General features: G+C 38.1%; 1 long non-coding RNA gene and 1 pseudogene across 2 annotated transcripts in view; both read left to right on the top strand.

Moving 5' to 3' along the window:
• The window catches only part of LOC311584942, a 753,214-nt gene that overhangs the window by 137,655 nt on the left and 597,344 nt on the right, over positions 1 to 18,215 (top strand). The window lies entirely within an intron of this gene.
• LOC311585003 (eukaryotic translation initiation factor 1-like) lies at positions 1,762 to 2,124 on the top strand (annotated as a pseudogene). Its single transcript has one exon. The product of its transcript is annotated as a eukaryotic translation initiation factor 1-like (transcript).

Here is an 18,215-nt window from a genome sequence, read left to right as displayed (position 1 = left end):
CCATAAATAATAGTGATTAGGCTCCATGCCCATCAAAGGGTACCTTCTGGCAGAAAATAGCCTCCTAGTACAGTGCTAATCATCCATTACACACCACAGTACCAAGGTAGCAGAGTAAGTAATGACCTTCTGCAAACTGTCAGCAACAGTTACTTAGGCTTGGCACATGCACGTCCTGTGCCGCATTCATTCCACGCCTAGTTGGAATAATATAAGTGAGTATAAAGTCTCCAAAAGACATAGGTATGAATTCATAGCAGCATCACAGAATATAAGCTACTCATATGCCTCTCAGTGAAAGTGTGCATATAAAGAGAATATTTAAGCAGCTGGATGCTATACATCAAATAACTCTAAATTGCAATTACATGTAATTTGTGGGGCTGGAGAGATGGATGAGCAGTTAAGAATTGGCAGCTCTTCCAGAGGACTCAAGTTTTCAGTCCCAGGACCTGCATGGTAGCTCACCGTTGTCTGTAACTGTAGTCAGAGGGGATCTAGCACTTGCTTCTTGCCTCCATAGGCACAAGGCACAGGTGTGCACACAAGCACATGTTAATCATGGGCATATGTTCTCTCCTTCCATTATACAGGTCCTGGGGATCAATCTCAGGTTATCAGGCTTCACTACAAACACTGTCACCCTCTCAGCCAGGCCTACTCATTTATTTATTAGGTTAGAACTTAGGACAGCAGGTTCCCTAGGTAGATGATGCTGGTAAGACTACTTAGGGAAAGAGAGTTCTTTCAGAGTTCTGTGACCATTCTGGCTGAAATGACAGAAATGTCTTTATTCTGAGTATTCATAGAGATATACTCTTAAATTTTACATGTCCTTTTTTGTGTAAGATAGTGCATAAAATGTTTATATTAAATACAAAATTGCTTCTTGATGTTCTTACACTTTATCAACTATAAAATCATAGAAGTTACAAGCTGTAAATTGAGCATGTAGAGCTTAGAGTAAACTAAAACAATGAAGTTAATTGAAGAGTTTAAAACTAAAAGAAAATTTAGATGATCTTGGCATAGACCACAGAGCTTTAAACAACATGTGTCATGCAACATGTCATTTTTAGTGCCTGGAAACTACAAAAGATAGTCACAGGCTATTTTTCTGATTTATAAGGAAAGCCAAAAGGATGTGTCAGCAAATTCTCAGTGTTTCCTCTTTTGTAGCTTGCAGCTCTTCTGAAATGTCCATATGGACAGACTCAGTAGGTACCTGGTCTTAAGACCTAGTGCAGGTAGAGCAGACTCTTGTATCTGGCTCTAACCCCATACTGGCATATGTTAGCTGGGAAATTGCAGATATCCAAATAGAAGGACAACCTTCGGAACAGATGGGCATCTCAGCATAAAGAGGGGGCTATTAGAGAAGCAGCAAGGAGAATTCAGCGTACATACACGGAGAAAATTAGGTGGCTACCAAACCAGTGTCATTTTTTGCCAACATCTGTGGTTTAGTGTTGTTGATCCACAATTTGAACTGAGTAAAAATCTCAGGGCACACTCAAAATTCACATGAGAAAATGGATGATTGGGTCTGCGAAGGGTGAGCTATGAGAATGAGATGCGTCGTCATGGTTTCTGCAAAACTCCTCCAAAAAGAGACGGTGCAGCCCAGTCACTGAGCCTCAGAGGACTCGGCTGCCTTCCCCTTGAGACCTCTGGTTTCCAGATGCTCTGTGCTTCCTGCCCTCATTCTCCGGAAAACACTTTCCACAGTCCATTTCTATCAAGGGAAAGGAATCCTATCCTATGTCCGCTATCCAGAACCTCCACTCTTTCGACCTCTCTGCTGAAGCAAGTAAGGGTGATGAGCTGCTGCTTCCTGCTGGCGCTGAGTTTTATATCCACATAAGAATTCAACAGAAAACGGCAGGAAGACCTCCAGTACTGTCCAAGGGATCGCTGGTGATTATGATGAAAAGAAACTGGTGAAGGCGTTTAAGAAGAACTTTGCCTGCAATGGTACTGCAGTTGAGCACCCAGGATATGGAGAAGTAATTCAGCTATAGGGGGACCAGCGCAAGATCATAATGCCAGTTCCTGATAGAGACAGGACTGGCTAAGGACGGCCAGCTGAAGGCTCATGGTAGTTTTAAGTGCTTGTGGCTCTGAAGCTTAAGTGAGGATTTCCTTGCAATGAGTAGAATTTCCCTCTGTCCTTTGTCACAAGTTTAAAAACCTCACAGCTTATATAATGTAACCAGTTAGGGTCTGCTTTTAACTTGGACTAGTGCAATTCCTTCATGCAGTAAACTGAAAAGAGCCATTTAAAAAAAAAGATGATGCAGAAACAGCAAGAACAAACAGACAAATGAAAAAAAAGTTTAAATATTTCTGTAATGTTCACAATGTAAAGTCAGAGAGTTACAGAAAATAATTTAGAGGTAGCTTAGTCTAATGTTTTTAATCTTTTATAAATTTTTCTTCCTAGGAGTATTTAGTGGAAATTGTCAAGGAATTTTACATGGAAACCCAAGACACAAAGTAGACAGCTGTAGAAATCCCCTCACTAAAAATGGGAGGAGTATAACTCTATCCAGACAATGTTCTTCACAGCTTAGAGGTGAGGAGCCTAAGAGGATCTTAGGATGACTTTTATTTTTACTTTGGGTTATCTAAGACTTAAACCTAAGTAATTTTCTTTGCACTTAAAAATTTCCTATATTCTAATGAAACTGAGAGACACATTGATTTACAAAGAATACAATTATAATCCTATTCGCTCAATTAAAAAGATAATATTTTGGGGCAAAGTCATATGTAAGTCAGTGAAAAGAGCCTAGAAGGTCCACGAACATTAATCTCTATAAATCTTAGTTCACATTATAAAGGGAAAGCATTAGTTTAAGCCAATATGATAGAAAGTTGGGGAGTCATATAACAATGAGGTTGTTGAAAACTGGAGGGAGCAGCTTTCTTTAGAAGGCCCTGTGGCCAGGTACCAGGGGCATGGTAAAGGTTTTATGACTGGTTTGGGAATAGAAGAGATCAAGAGCAGTTGTTTGTAGCATTTGCAGAATTCCATTATATAAAATATTCCTACCATGATGATCTTAATCCATCACTATAACATACTTGATTATAGAGTTGGGAAGACATGCAAAGAGCTGTATCATCACACAGAATTTCCACTGTCTGTGTACATAACAAAGGCGCAATAGATGGCAGAAAAATAAACAGGAAATGCTGAGGTTTGTTACTCATCTGCTTTTGTATTCATTTTTAGATAAATAAATGTAAATTATACTAATTTATAACATAATCGATCCAACAATAAGTCTATATGATTCCATGCTCGATATCACCCATGGCATATAACTGGTTAGAAACCTTTTGGAAAACTCAACAACTGACACAAGAACGAGACAGGGTAGAAAAGACATTTGTCTAACCTAGAAAGGCCAGGATTGAGGATTTGTCTTTAGCCATAAATGGCCAAATGAATTCTTCCATCTTTAATGGAGAGGAGGATCCCAGTTGTTCTCACTTTTATGAGATTCTTCATTAATTACAATCAACCTAAGTGTTACCACTTTACTATTTTTTTCTTCCAGAGTTCAGGCCTGCAGACACTTCATGGCACATCACACTACTCACGCCGGGGAGAGACTACCGTGACTGGACCTACACAAATACAGTTAGAAGCAATATTTTTTTTTTATAATTCCAGGAAATGAGGGGTTGGTATAAGCAAACACTGATTTTTAGATTTGATTGAGGAAAAAAGATAAATGTTTCAAATTCACATATTGGTGATGTAATGCATTTAACCAATGCTTAAATTTATTCCACTTAAAAATCTGTATATTGTCCACATCAAATTATTCACTCATAAACAAAAGTAGTATTTGAATCACTTATGCTGTGTGTTTTTTTCTGTTAAAATAAATTAATGTGTCTCAGAAACTAGGGATTGATCTCCACACCAAGTTCAAAATTACAAGTGTTCCTAACTTCTTTGGCTACTGAAGCATACGAAGACCCACACACTTCAAAATGACTTCCAATTCGTCAAGGTCATGTCAAAGCTTGTGCTCAGGCCCCTGCCTACCCCAAATGACCACATCAATGAAAATGAAGTGGACTTTTCACTTGTGAGAATACCTTATAGGAAACCAATAGATGACCTACTCTCACATCTTCTTGAATATGTTATTTTAGAATAAAGAGGTCTGTTCATCCTTTAAGTGCAATATAAGGAAATCTTATTTGACTAGATTCTTGGTGTATGTAACTTTTTTTGGAGACATACACTTTGATCGAGATTTATGTCATAGAGACTTATGCTCTGTGATACCCACGATTAATCACTGCACTTGTGCCTCCAGCTAAATATGATGATACACTGACTCACTGAATCACTTCAGACGAGCCTGTCTTTATGGTGGGTCTGCTAAGGTGGAAGAGTACAACTAAAAATCAATCCACAAAATTCAAGATATCTTCCAAAAATAAGGTCATCTTTCAAACTGGAAATTAACCCAATGAAGGGTTGAAAAACATCTTAACAGGACACTTTATCCATTTAGGTCTTAATCAGGTAGAAACTTGAACAGGCAATCTCAAAATGTGGTACAGATGCTCTTTTAGTCTCATTTCAAGTCTGTTCATTGAAATGAAATATTCTTCAAATCTTTTTTTTTCCCCCTGATGACGCAGGCTGACACGACGTTAAATCAGAAGGTGCTACTGCATAGATGTGGGCCACACCTTTGGGAGAAGAGCCTTTTTCTTTTGTGAAGAACATTTACTTTATCCTTTGTTGTTGCTGTTGAAATGCAATCAACATTTATTGAGGTCTGCAATGTTTAGATGTCAAATGTACCATTCAGATACCATTTGGCAAAGGTAGTTCAAGACAGAATATTTCTGTTACCTCAGGAAGTTTCCTTGTGCCCTTCCTATTAATTCACTACCCTTTTATATCCAGAGGTTAAAATTGATCCGATCTGATATCTATAATAAAGTTAGTTGTCATTGTACCCTGTGGTATTTACCTTTCGGAGAGTTTTATAGAGGTCAATGTTACCATTTTCAAACAACCTGATTATCTGCCCGATTTAACTCACCATGTTATTAAGATTTATTCATGCTTTTGTTTATACCAATTATTGTTTTTTGCCAAATAGATTCTACCTGTCTATACTGTGGTATGGTAATCCATTCTCTTGCTAATGGGCATATGTACTCTATTTAGTTTTAGCTTCCACAATCATTTGTATGGGCATATCTTTTTATTAAGCTAATTAACCTGCATGTAGCATTTCTCAATAGTTGCACAGATATGTGTAGCTACTTAAGAAATAAAAGCATTTCCCAAAATGGCGGTGCCATTTTACACTTTCATCAACCAGCTTTGAGCATTCTAGTAGCTTCATATCTGACAGAGAGGTCGTAAAGGTAGCTACTGAATTGTAGGTGGCTAATGCCCAGAAGCATTGCCTGAAAAATTACCTGAAAATTAGCTTTTTTTAAAAAAAAAAATCTAAGTTTTGAAAGTAGTGTTTATTTAAAACTCAGGACTTAGAAGTTTATATGTAAGTGCGCAGTGTTAAAGTAAAAAGATTTTGTTACATAGGTAAGCATTTGTACAATAACAAATAGGTTGTGCGTAGACTTTCAGAAACCCTGTGTATGTTACGGAGAACTGCAGAATCTTACTATGCATATAAGATTTTATATGTCTCGTATTTTTAATACATTTTATATTTTAAACTTTATATGTACGTATATAACATTTATTTATGGGTTTATTTTGGTGAAATATCAATATTTGAGTCCCAAATATAGTTAGAACCTTCTTCATTTTCTTAGAACCCTGACTCTAAGGGAAGAAAAATTTAGGTAATTTGAAGAGATAATCTTGTAAAAATTAGCCTGTAAAATCAGGTTACTAACTATATTCACCTACCATTTTACTGTGAGATTTGGAAAGTATATTATAGAATGTTAGCTTGGAATAGAATGTAAGGTTGGGTGGCACTAGAGAAACTCTCTCATCAGGCTTCTCCTTTCTCTTGCCTTCTCCTCAGGACTCCTGTGTGTTAACCCAAATGTTTCTGCCTCCCCAGTGATGGCTTAGTCAACCCTCTCCTTAGTTTCAGAGAAAAAACTAAATTCCGCATTCTGCCACTCCCATCAATACATAATGGGATTCCTCTTCATTTGTTTGTATTCAGCAACTAGAGTGTAAGTTCCAGGAGGGTTCAGCTGCACATTTCTTTTTTCTTTTTTAAACAATTTTATTATAATGTATTCACATTACATCCCAATTGTAATCCCCTTGCTCTTATCTTCCCGTTCCCACCCTCCCTCCCTCTTTGCCCTCTTCCCTTCCCCTAGACCTTTGACAGGTGGGGGTCCTCCCCCAGTACTGGCTAATGACAGCCTATAAGGTCTCATCTGGATAGCCTGCATCCCCTTCCTCTGTATTCCCAGAGGGCCTCTGTGCCACTTTACCAAGATAGTCACTATCTATTAGGTAGTAAAAACTTTTTTTTCCAAGATATATATTATTTTATTAATTTGTTCTTGTTACATCTCAATGGTTATCCCATCCCTTGTATCCTCCCATTCTTCCCTCCCTCCCATTTTCCCCTTATTCCCCTCCCCTATGACTGTTCCTGAGGGGGATTTTCTCCCCCTGTATATGCTCATAGGGTATCAAGTCTCTTCTTGGTAACCTGCTGTCCTTCCTCTGAGTGCCACCAGGTCTCCCCCTCCAGGGGACATGGTCAAAGGTGAGGCACCAGAGTATGTGAGAAAGTAATATCCCACTCTCCACTCTACTGTGGAGAGTGTTCTGTCCTTTGGCTAGATCTGGGTAGGGGTTTAAAGTTTACAGCCTGTATTGTCCTTGGCTGGTGCCTTAGTTTGAGCGGGACCCCTGTGCCCAAATCTGCCTATCATAATATTCTACTTGTAGGTTTCTAGGACCCTCTGGATCCTTCTACTTTGCCATTCTCCCATGCTTGTCTCATTTAGAGTCCCAATAGGATGTCCTCCCCACTGTCCCAGTTTCCTGGTACTTGAAGGCTTTCATGGGACATGCCCCTTGGGCTAATATGCAGATATAAGTGAGTATATACCATTTGAGTCTTTCTGCTTCTGGGCTAACTCACTCATTATGATCATTTCTAGCTCAATCCATTTATCCACAAATTTCGGGAATTCCTTGTTTTTAATAGCTGAATAGTACTCCATAGTGTATATGTACCACAATTTCTTTATCCATTCTTCTATTGATGGACACTTAGGCTGTTTCCATGTTCTGGCTATTATGAATAAGGCTGCTATGAACATGGTTGAGCAAATTTTCTTGTTGTGTGCTGGAGCATCTTCTGGGTATATTCCAAGGAGTGGAATAGCTGGGTCTTGAGGAAACCCTATTTCCATTTTTCTGAGATAGCACCAGATAGATTTCCAAAGTGGCTGTACTAGTTTGCATTCCCACCAGCAATGAAGGAGTGTTCCTCTCTCCCCACATCCTCGCCAGCATGTGATGTCGCTTGAATTTTTGATCTTAGCCATTCTGATGGGTGTAAGATGGAATCTCAGAGTTGTTTTGATTTGCATTTCCCTGATGATTAAGGAGGTTGAGCATTTCTTTAAGTGTTTCTCAGCCATTTGATATTCCTCTGTTGAGAATTCTCTGTTTAGTTCCATGCCCCATTTCTCAATTGGGTTATTTGGTTTGGTGGTGTTTAATTTCTTGAATTCTTTATATATTTTGGATATTAGACCTTTGTCAGATGTAGGGTTGGTGAAGATCTTTTCCCATTCTGTAGGCTGTCGCTTTGTTCTCTTGACAGTGTCTCCTGCCTTACAGAAGCTTCTCAGCCTCATGAGGTCCCATTTATTAATTGTTGACATTAATGCCTGGGCCGTTGGTAAAAACTTATAGTACGAGCAGTTGCAAGGTCCTCGGCTCAATCCTAGAATTTTTCAAAGGTAAACTTCTAACAGTGGGAGTAGGCGTATCTCAGACTCTTTTGTCTGCTCCTGGGACTGTTTTCCTTGGTTTGGATTGCTTTGTCCAGCCTTGATATGATGGTTTCCACCTTGTCTTACTGCAGCTTTGACTGTTGTCTCTTAGAGACATGCTCTTGTCTGAAGAGGAAATGGAGGAGGAATGGATCGGGGGGGGGGGGGGAAGAGTAGAGGAAGGGGGAACTGTGCTCAGGATGTATTGTGTGAGAGAAGAATATTTAAAAATGGGGGGAGGATAACTTCGCCAGAGGACAAAGCAGGGTATGATTGTGAGTTTGAGACCAGCCTGGTTTAAACATCAAGTTCGATGACAGCCAAACTATATAGCAAGACTACATCTCAACAAACAAACAAGCAAGCAAGCAAACAGAAACCTTATGTGTTTTTGAAAGAATGAAAACATTTCTTTTTATAAAATTGCTGAAAGTCCATGCAAATCTGATGCGCACAGCAGGGAGAACATGGTTGGATTATTGGAGCTTCAGAGACCCAAGTCAACAATCTTCCAGTTGAAAACAAGACTGAGCTGCAAAATAAAATTTAATGGTAACAGTTTCTTAGAAACACAGTTTATATTGATGCCTTTGAGGGAACACTAACAGATCTGAGTTTGCTGAAAACCTAAAAGGGAGCTGACACAAGTTTTTACGTCTTTAATTTATAAAACCCACTGAGTGTATTGCTGCTGTTATTCTGTTATTTTGTTGCAGATTCTGGTAAACACAGCTTTCTGAGTGTTACAGTTCTTAAAGAAATTGTCAGTCATTATGTTTGACAGCGGTGAACTTCAAATCTAGCTGCTAGCTCCTTGCCTTCTCATTTGCTTGACTCAGCTCTTGTCCTTGAACTCCTTTCTAAGTTTCACTGCCAGCTAGAACTTTATAGCCTGTTCGCAGGAATAGCTCGAGTCAAATATTCACAGCGTCAACACTTTCTCAGTGTCCTGACAGCTGCGTAGTATCTGCTGATCTGCATTTTCTTCACCTCAAGACTACTGATATTTTCACAGTTTTCTGTGACTTTTTAATGCTGCCAATCACCTACTCATTCTAATTTTGCAATATTTTCTTCTTTTCACATTTGAAAGCCAGAATTGCACGCAGAATTTGCCAAGGGCAGGACTAGACGCTAGGAAATGAAACTTGGCAGCATTCATTCAGCCTCCCAAGGTCCCCTCTGGGATTCATCAAGGCATGTGACCACACCGTCCTCTAGTGGCTGACCCAGGAGAGGCCAGCAGGTGCTTTTACACAGTGGTAGCAAGTGGATTTATGTAGCTCTTTTTCAGGACCAAGGGTATGTGTCTCCAAATATAGCTGGTTTTGAGAATCAAGTTACATTTTTATGTTTCTAGATTCTATAGCTTAGAATCATTATTAATTGTGAAGCAGAGTAAAGTAAATTCAAGAAATTAAAGCAAATGCTTTAGGTTTCCAAAAAAAGTTTTAAACATGCCTATCAATTAAGCAAAAAAGATATTTATTAAGTATGTAAAGTATGACAACATTCATAGTGTATTTTTTCCAGGCCAGTTACAGTACGTCAGAGAGTTCATAGCTGCCTAAGGCTGTTGTGGGCTTTTAGTTGTTTTTAATTAATAGTGTTTGAAAATTTCATGCATGCATATGATGCTATACAAGCTTCCTCTTCGTTCCCTGCCCCCATCTTCCCCTAACATTCCTTTCTCAACCTCACACGTTCTATTTTTCTAAAAAGCCACTGTGTTTAGTGCTGCCTGTATGTGGACTTTCACAGACCACATCCCTGAAGAAAAGGGGCTCACTCTTTGCCATAGCAGTTGTCAACTGACAGTGACTCCTTAGCTAGGCACGGGACCTAAGGAGTCCCTCCCTCGTTCATTTAACTCGTTTGATTTTGAGTGCGTCATGTACATGCAGTCATAGCCTCCATAAGTGCATGTGTACAGAGAAGCTGTCGTCTCTGGAAAATACTATTTTGCTGCAGATGTCCATTTCTTTTGGCTCTTACAATTTTTCTGCTTCCTCTTCTGACATGATACCTGAGCCATGGGGGCAGCACTATGGTACAGATATCTCATTTTAGTTCACTATTACATAATCCCTTATTCTCTGAAGGTTGACAGGCTGTGGGGCTCTGCATTAATTGGCATCTACAACAAAAATCAAACAACTTCCAATGAGGCTTGAGAAATGGATTAGCTATGGATACAAATATAAGAACGTGTTAGGCGGTTTATCACTATGTCCATTTTGCAGAAAATAGTATTAGGTTCTGCCCTAGGTCCTATGATCTAACCAATCACGAGTTATGGTTTCAGTTAGTGGTAATAGTGTTGACTTCTGTCTTGTAGAGAAGACTTTAAACCCAATCATTTTAAAAAGTGGCTGTTTGCTCCTATGGTACTCATGCTGCTAATGCACCAGCGAGTGTGTTTTGCCAGGCCTGTGGTTACAGTCGTTCACAGCTATGTATCACGGTCAACGACTTTGAGACCCCAGTAGTGTGCATAGCTTCCCCCAATATGGAAGCTAGCCAGCAGGACTCCCAGGTCTGCACCATCTTGATTCTTTCACCTCCTACAGTTCAAGTGTGTGGTAGCTTCAGCAATAGGGTCTCGCCATCAAGTCCTGGAGGATAATCAACAGCAACATGTAATATTTTGGGGGCATCTACAGGACCCCAATAACCAACAATTCAAAAAGATGTATCTCATATCTGGCACTGGGATTTTTATTTGATAACCTGTGATTCCTAGGAGGGGCCTTGTCCCTATTATAAAGTCACTCTGTTTAAAGTCCTTTTATATGTATATATTTCTGAAAGTCTCTACTGCAGTAAATTTCCTATGACACTTTCAAAGCCTTTAATGTTAGTTATTCCTTTCCATACTCTTTCCTTTACCCCATCCTCCCACCCCCTCCCACTTTAACTTTCCCTCTTCCATTAATTCACTTTTCCTGACTTCATGGAGTTTACCTTTTATTTTAGCAGGACTATAATGAAGAATCAGTGTTTCTCGTTAAAATGGAGTTCAGGCCAGGCTGTTTTAAAATCGGACAATTTACAAAACCATACGGTCACGATCTGTGCTTCTAACATCAGTACTGTACTTGATGTTTGTTTTTATCCCCTCTAACTTGCTTTCAAGACAAGTAAGAGGTGACTGGCAGTGCTTTACTTCACACAGTTGATGCTAGCCTCAGCCACATCTCTCTATCAGACGCATCACTCAGCTTCTGTGGGATGGTGCTGCTCACTCTAGACTGGTCACTGGTAGAAAGAGTTTGTGTCTTTCTAACCTATGTCAAGTTTACGAAACTCCTGAGTCTTCTTTCATTGTCCCCTGGAGGAATGGGCTCTTCCCTACTCCCCAAGCTCTAGTTTGGATAAACCTCTGGGCAGCATTTTACCACAGCCTAGGCTCCAGTATTTCCAAAACTGGACTCATTAGCTCAGACTCCTAATTAAAGGAGAGGAACACATAAATAAGGCTTTAGTCAGTTTATCACTTTGCTTGCAAGCTATATAATCTCAAGGTGGTTTAATAAGCCACGGGTGCATTTTCTGAATTTCAAAGTGGATGTCATTCATCCTTATTACTGCTGTTATTATAGATTAAAAATGTACTCCCATGTCTGTAATGGCAGTTTCATTTCTATCCAACTCTAAAGAGATGACAAGTTTATTAATTGTTAAAATGTATTTCCTACGTCTTATGGTAAAATGTATTATTGGAAAGAGTACCACTTAAAATGAAGTTTTAGTGACAGTTTCATTCTTGTGGAAAACTTAATTTATTTCAATGTGGTGATTTAGTGTTTATACCGTCATAATAAAACACATCCTTGTAGTGTTCATTCCAGAGAATTAATCCTATTTAAAAATAGTTTATTTACTTAAAATGAAAAAATAACAAACAAACTAGTACCATCTCTGGGCACATTCATAGTGAGATAATAGAAAGTGTTGAAAAGTAGCTATAATTATGTTCCTTAATCCACTGTTTAGTCACGGATTCTGGAGCCATCAAGTAATGCATATAAACAATGTTGTCAGTTTTTCATAGAGTTCAATTGTTTAAAGACTAAACTTGTATTACCTTCTTAGATATTTGTAGCTTGGTTTGATAAGAATAGAATTAACTATTAATGAAATAAACAGGGCTGGAGAGATGGCTCAGAGGTTAAGAGCACTGTCTGCTCTTCCAAAAGTTCTGAGTTCAATTCCCAGCAACTACACTGTGGCTTCCAACCATCTACAATGAGATCTGGTGTGCAAGTGTACATGCAAGCAGAAAATAAAAATAAATCTTAAAAAATTAACTAAACAGATACAGACTCCTGCATAAATGAGCTTTCATTTTAGCAGGACTACATTTCTTTTTAGCATGACACTGAAACCAAACAAGTTTTAAATGTAGCCAGTTTCAATTAATCATAATATCATGATCTGTGGTCTTCTTTTTTAAAAAATAATCTTTTAATTTACCTTTACTTTATGTGCATTGGTGTTTTGTCTGCAGGTATGTCTATGTCAGGCCATCAGATCTTGGAGTTACAGACAGTTGTGAGCTGCCACGTGGGTGCTGGGATTTGAACCTGGGTCCTCTGGAAGAGCAATCAGTGCCTTTAACTACTGGACCATTTCTCCAGCATCATGATCTGTGTTCTTAACATTAGTAATGTAATTAATTTTTCTCATTGATCTGCCTCAGGACAAGTAGGAGCTACCATTAGAATTAATTTATGTTTATTTTTTCATTAGTTTCATGGTAGTAGTAGTAGTAATAGTAGTAGTAGTGAACACATCACCTTACTCATTGTCATATGTTTAGGTGAGGTTATCCAGCAATTTTCTCCCATGAAATTAATATTAAGTATGTTTACAATAAATGTTTATGAGTTTTCAGATGATAACAACAGGCTGTTGAGACATTAATGAACAATGTGTGTTTATCGAGATGCTGTGAAATAGGCTTCTGCTGAGGGTTTCAGTGTCTGTCCCCTCAGACCTATATCAAACAAGTACTGATTAGTAGGCTTAGCTACTTCAGAGACAGAAGTAAGAGGACCACTTGATCCTGAGACGTCAATACCAGCCTGCGCAATATAGCAGACCCTGTCTCAAAAAACAAGCAAGCAAACAAACAAAACAAAACAAAATAAAACAAAAAAACAAAAAACAGAAATCCTTTCTGGATTCCTAATATCATTGTTAGTTTTGATGATGCTGTAAACTTCATTATCTATCTTTACCTGCTTGGAACCTAAATAAGAACATGAAATATTATGTGGTCTAATATTCAGGGAAAATCAATAACAAGTATTGTTATTAAAATTATTCCTTGTATTTTCACCACATTGATCCATATGATTCCTACAGTATTCACACAAGCTGAAGAGATCAATTTTTGCTATTCCAATTCTGTGAAAAGGTAGTCTGAGTTCTGTGGAGATAATGGAATTTTACCGAGGTCCTGTTGTAAACCAGTGGCATCCTGCTTATATTGAGTAAGGCAAGGAAGGAAAAAAATGCAAAAGAATAACAAATGCAAAAGGGAAAGACTGTATTATGTGTTACTATTATTTTGATCCTCTTTATGGGTAGAAAAAATATGGAGAATGGACCCCCCAGAATCAAATGTATGAGTTGTATAAATAATATTTGTATGGCTTAAGGTTATACATCACATTTAATTTCTATGTCTCTTTAGTTTACCTTAATGTGGATGTGGAACCTTTGACATTCTGAAAAAAAATCACAGGCCAGTTGTGTTGTGCACTGCCTATCAGTTGGAGTTTATTTGATATCATGATGAAATCAGGTATAACCAGAATAACACATAAATAGTATTGTATTCTTCCTAGGGCGTGTGATGTTCCTATTCATTGTCAGCTTGACAAAAGGGCCACATCATGATGCTATTGCATATTCAGCAGACTGATGCCTTGATGAAGTCATAACATGACAGTGTCATTGGGAAGTGGTAAAAGGTAGAAGTAGGGAATTGTCCTTGGGGCTAGATTTTGCCCTGGACTCATTCTTTATTTCCTTCCTTCTTTCTTTCTTTTAATTTATATTTTTATGTGCATTAGTGTTTTGCCTGCATGTACATCTGTGTGAGGGATTGAATCCCCTGGCACTGTAGTTACAAACAATTGTGAGCTGCCAAGTGGATATTGGGAATTGATCCCTGGTCTGGTTCTCTGGAAGAGCAGTCAGCACTCTTAACCACTGACACATCTCTCCATCCCACTTTGTTTATCTCTTCTCACTCTGCATCCACTTGCCCTGAGGTGGACCACACCCACCACATGCTTTCATGGTTACGATATTCTACCCAAATACATGAGGCCAAGCAACTATGGACTGAACCCTTTGAAATCAGGAACCAAAGAAAGCTTTCCTCACTTAAACTAACGAATAAAGGCATAAGATGAAAATGGGTTTGGTCTGTCATTTGTCTGTGATTATTACTTGAACAAAGCAGGAGCTACTAGACTAATATACTATCGTTACTGCTCTTCATGTAATCCTCGTCAGCCCCCCCCTTTCCAATTGTTTTTGTTGCTTTTAAAGTAAAAACTTATTACCTAGCTTTACCATGCACTAATGACTGTTTCTGGCCCACAAGTGTTCTGAGCATAAAATGGTCCTTTTCTAATTTCTTTCTTTCTTTCTTTTTTCTTTTCTTTTATTTTCTTTTTCTATCTATTAGTTGGTTTTCTTCCACAAGACAAAGATTCCTTTTTTATCACTTGGTTGTTTCGTAAACGGTTGCCTTTGAATTTTTTTTTCTTCTGTAAACGTCGTATTGTATTATTTATTTTGATGCTCAAATTGTCACAGATTAGATTTCATGTCCCTTTCTTACTTTCTTACCGTTTTCTCTGTTTCCTTCCTTGCCAGCTGGCACACACACAAAAAAGTTGCCTCAATCCTAGAACCAACCTGACAATTCCTCCAAGTTTCCCAGGTAATTTCAGGAGGTGACTACATTAAAAAGATCAAGGGCTAGATGTTAGCTGTGCTCATTGCTTCACCGTATGTTTTCATCAGGCCCTTTTAGAGGGAAGAGTATGATAAAGCACAAACACAAGCACACGGCTGGGGGGGGGGGTTGGGGGTTGGGGGAGGGGAGCGGGGGCGGGGGGGGGGGTGGGTCGGGGGAAAGGGGAAGGGGTAGCGTGGTGGGGGGGAGGGCTGGGGGGAGGGGACAAGAGCTAATACTGGTTAATGCAATTGTAATTCAACACTACTGAGTAAAGTCTAGTCTTCCTGCCTTGCTATGTAAACGCGTCTCTCTTAGTGTAAACTCCTCTCAGTGTATCTAGCCATTACTCAGTCCTACCGTTCTCTAACTCGTAATGCTGGGAAAAAGAATCTTTCTCACTGAAGTTCAGTATTTATTTACTTAGGTGTTTAGAACCAGATTATTTAAACAAAGAAGTGTTTTTGCAGAACTGCTTATTTTCTGAAAGTAACGTCTTTTTTTTTTCCTAAACATGTGACTGTCGTTCACTTGCTTGTGTGATGTTATTCGCTTGAAACTTTATTGATAGGTTCCCTTGCTCTCAGTCTTATTCGACTCCCAATCACCTTTAATTATTTCATTTTACTTGAAAAATTAAAAAAAAAAACTTTAAAAAAGTAAAAGTCTTGTAAAAAGTTCTCAGAGAAGTGTCATCACTCTTCTATTCTGTCTGGTCCTGTTTTTAACCTGGTAACCTATTTTATTAATATCTAATTCATTCATTTATTTTTTAAATAAGCATATGCATGTAAAATTTTCTCTTATTTTCCTTCTTTCTTATGGAAAAGATAGCAATCTGTATATAATTTTTGTTGTACATTTTTAAATTTAATATTATCTTCTAAAGATAATGGATATTACCACATTTTTTGAATTTTAAGATGCATCTGACCATAAGATGCATCCAATTTTTAGAGCATTAAAACAAAAACAGTAAAAACAGCAATTGGGCCATAAGGCGTGCCCTAATTCCCCTCCCCCTACTTTGGAAACATATATTGATAAGTCTCTTTTAAAGGATGCACCAGGTAAATGTCATATTATTTTACCTTTCAATAAAAACAGCCTGTTTTGTGGTGGGACTTCCAAATCCACCACAATCGAGAAAAATATGGGAGCTCATAAATCATTCTCATAAATCATTTTAATCAACTAAATAATGTCTCATTATGTTTATTACAATTTATTGTTTATTATATACAGATATTCATGTTGCTACCAATGCTTTATAATTACAAGTAATGAATAATGTTGCAGAAATGGGACTTCAGTTTTATTGAGGGTGTAAATCATGACTTTTAAGTGAGTTGTACTTTTTTTATGTGACGCACATATACAGTCATCAAGTGTGTAAAAACAAATGTTTATGAGACTGTGTTGATTGAAAAGGTTTATAGGATTAAATGGTCTGGAAGACTGAAACTACGTTTTGTGTAAGTAAAAATCATACCATGTATTTGTATAACAGCAAGGCAAGTGTGGTCTCTAGGAAGCATGAGTAAAGTCGATTAGATTGCAGTGTATACTTAAAAGTTGAATAACGTACCCTTGTAAAACACTCTTCAAAATTATTTAACTTCCCATGATATCATCACAGCACGTACCAAAAAAAAAAACCTTTAACGTTATCTTTTCCTGTCACGTGACTAGAGCAAACAAAAGAAATCCTTATCTTTTTGTTTCTAGTCTGGTCTTTTATAAAACAGCAGTAAGCACCATTCAAACCTTACACATTAAAACTTTGGTTTAGGTTAGAAAAAAAAAGATTTATTTTGCATCTCAGACAAATTGCACTCGCAGAATTATAAAGTTAAAAAAACTGCTCAGCGATTCAAGTTGTATAGGACATTATACACAGAGGAAGCCTTGTAGTTTTAAGCCTCTTTCCAATGTGTATTTTCACATTTATGTCTCATAGCAACCTTGAGTACAGTAAGCTATGGAGTGGTGCTGTCTTTATTTTACAAATAGAGGATGGCAGACTCTGAAGTAAACGCCAGCAGAACGCAGGACTTTCCCCTCTATAACCTGGTTATACTTATTGCATTGGGTTATTGCTGTGATAGAAAATACATACAAATGCTAAGGTTCACAAACACCTGGTCTGTTATTACAGTGCTTGGGTGTTGGTGACTATTTGTGAATAGTGGTGTGTGTGTGCGTGCGTGTGTGTGTGTGTGTGTGTGTGTGTGTGTGTAAAATGCAAGAGATTTAAGAATATAATGGCTATTAATTACACACCAGGACTGAAAGTGTTCTTGTGAGGAAATACGTATTAAACTAATACTTCTAGGAGCAGGTGACAATAATATATTTGTTGTGGAATAACTAACAGCATTATATGTTGCATAGAACTTAGATCTTGAAACAAACCTCATTAAAAGGCACTTGATCTAAGTTTAAAACCTTTAAGCATCTCCTCTTTAAAAGTGATCAATGTATGTTCTGGCTACTTTAGTTATACCGCTATGAGATTCGCACAACTTTGATCTAACTTTCTTTGATTTAACACTGCAATTAAGAAGATTTGGTTCAAAGTAAAAGCCCATTGGTTGATGCTTTACACTGATGTGATAATGTTTACACAGATGTGCTTTGAAATCTTGATTGTGGTGGATTTGGGAGTCCCACCACAAAACTGGCTGTTGTTATTTGAAAGGTAAAATAATATGACATTTACCTGGTGCAACCTTTAAAAGAGACTTATCAATATATGTTTCTAAAGTAATCGATCTGCTTGTTGTTTTTAGCCTGGACTTTTGTTTTATTTTGTGTCTATCAGCAGTAAATCGCTTGCTTTAAGGACTCTTTTATAACCTGGTTCCACAAGGGTCAGTGGTTAGGCCTGTGGTGACAAAAAAAAAAAGTGTAACTTTACCTCCTTTAAAGCACCTGCCAATTAATTATCCAAGGGAGAGGGAGGAGGAGGGGGAGGAGGAAGAGGAGAGAAAGGGAAGAGGGAGAGAAGAGAAAGGGAGGAGGGAGAAGGGGGAGGAGGAGAAGGGGGAGGAGGAGAAGGAGGGGAGGAGACAACCTTCAGAGAAAATAAAATAAACCTGTCAAATCCATCTGTGCTCCCAAGTTTAGGCTTTTGCTGAGTAGAGCACAAAACAAGACCTACATTCTAATCTTTAGCTATTCTGTGAAACTCTCTGCACAGGGAAAGAATAAATCTGACCCATAGCCAGCTCTTGGGGCT

This window comes from Acomys minous (genome assembly GCF_964271855.1).
Source record: "Acomys minous genome assembly, chromosome: 15".
In the NCBI taxonomy this organism is placed as follows: domain Eukaryota; kingdom Metazoa; phylum Chordata; class Mammalia; order Rodentia; family Muridae; genus Acomys; species Acomys minous.
Note: the sequence above shows the minus strand (reverse complement) of the source record. Positions and strands in the feature narration are given on the sequence as shown.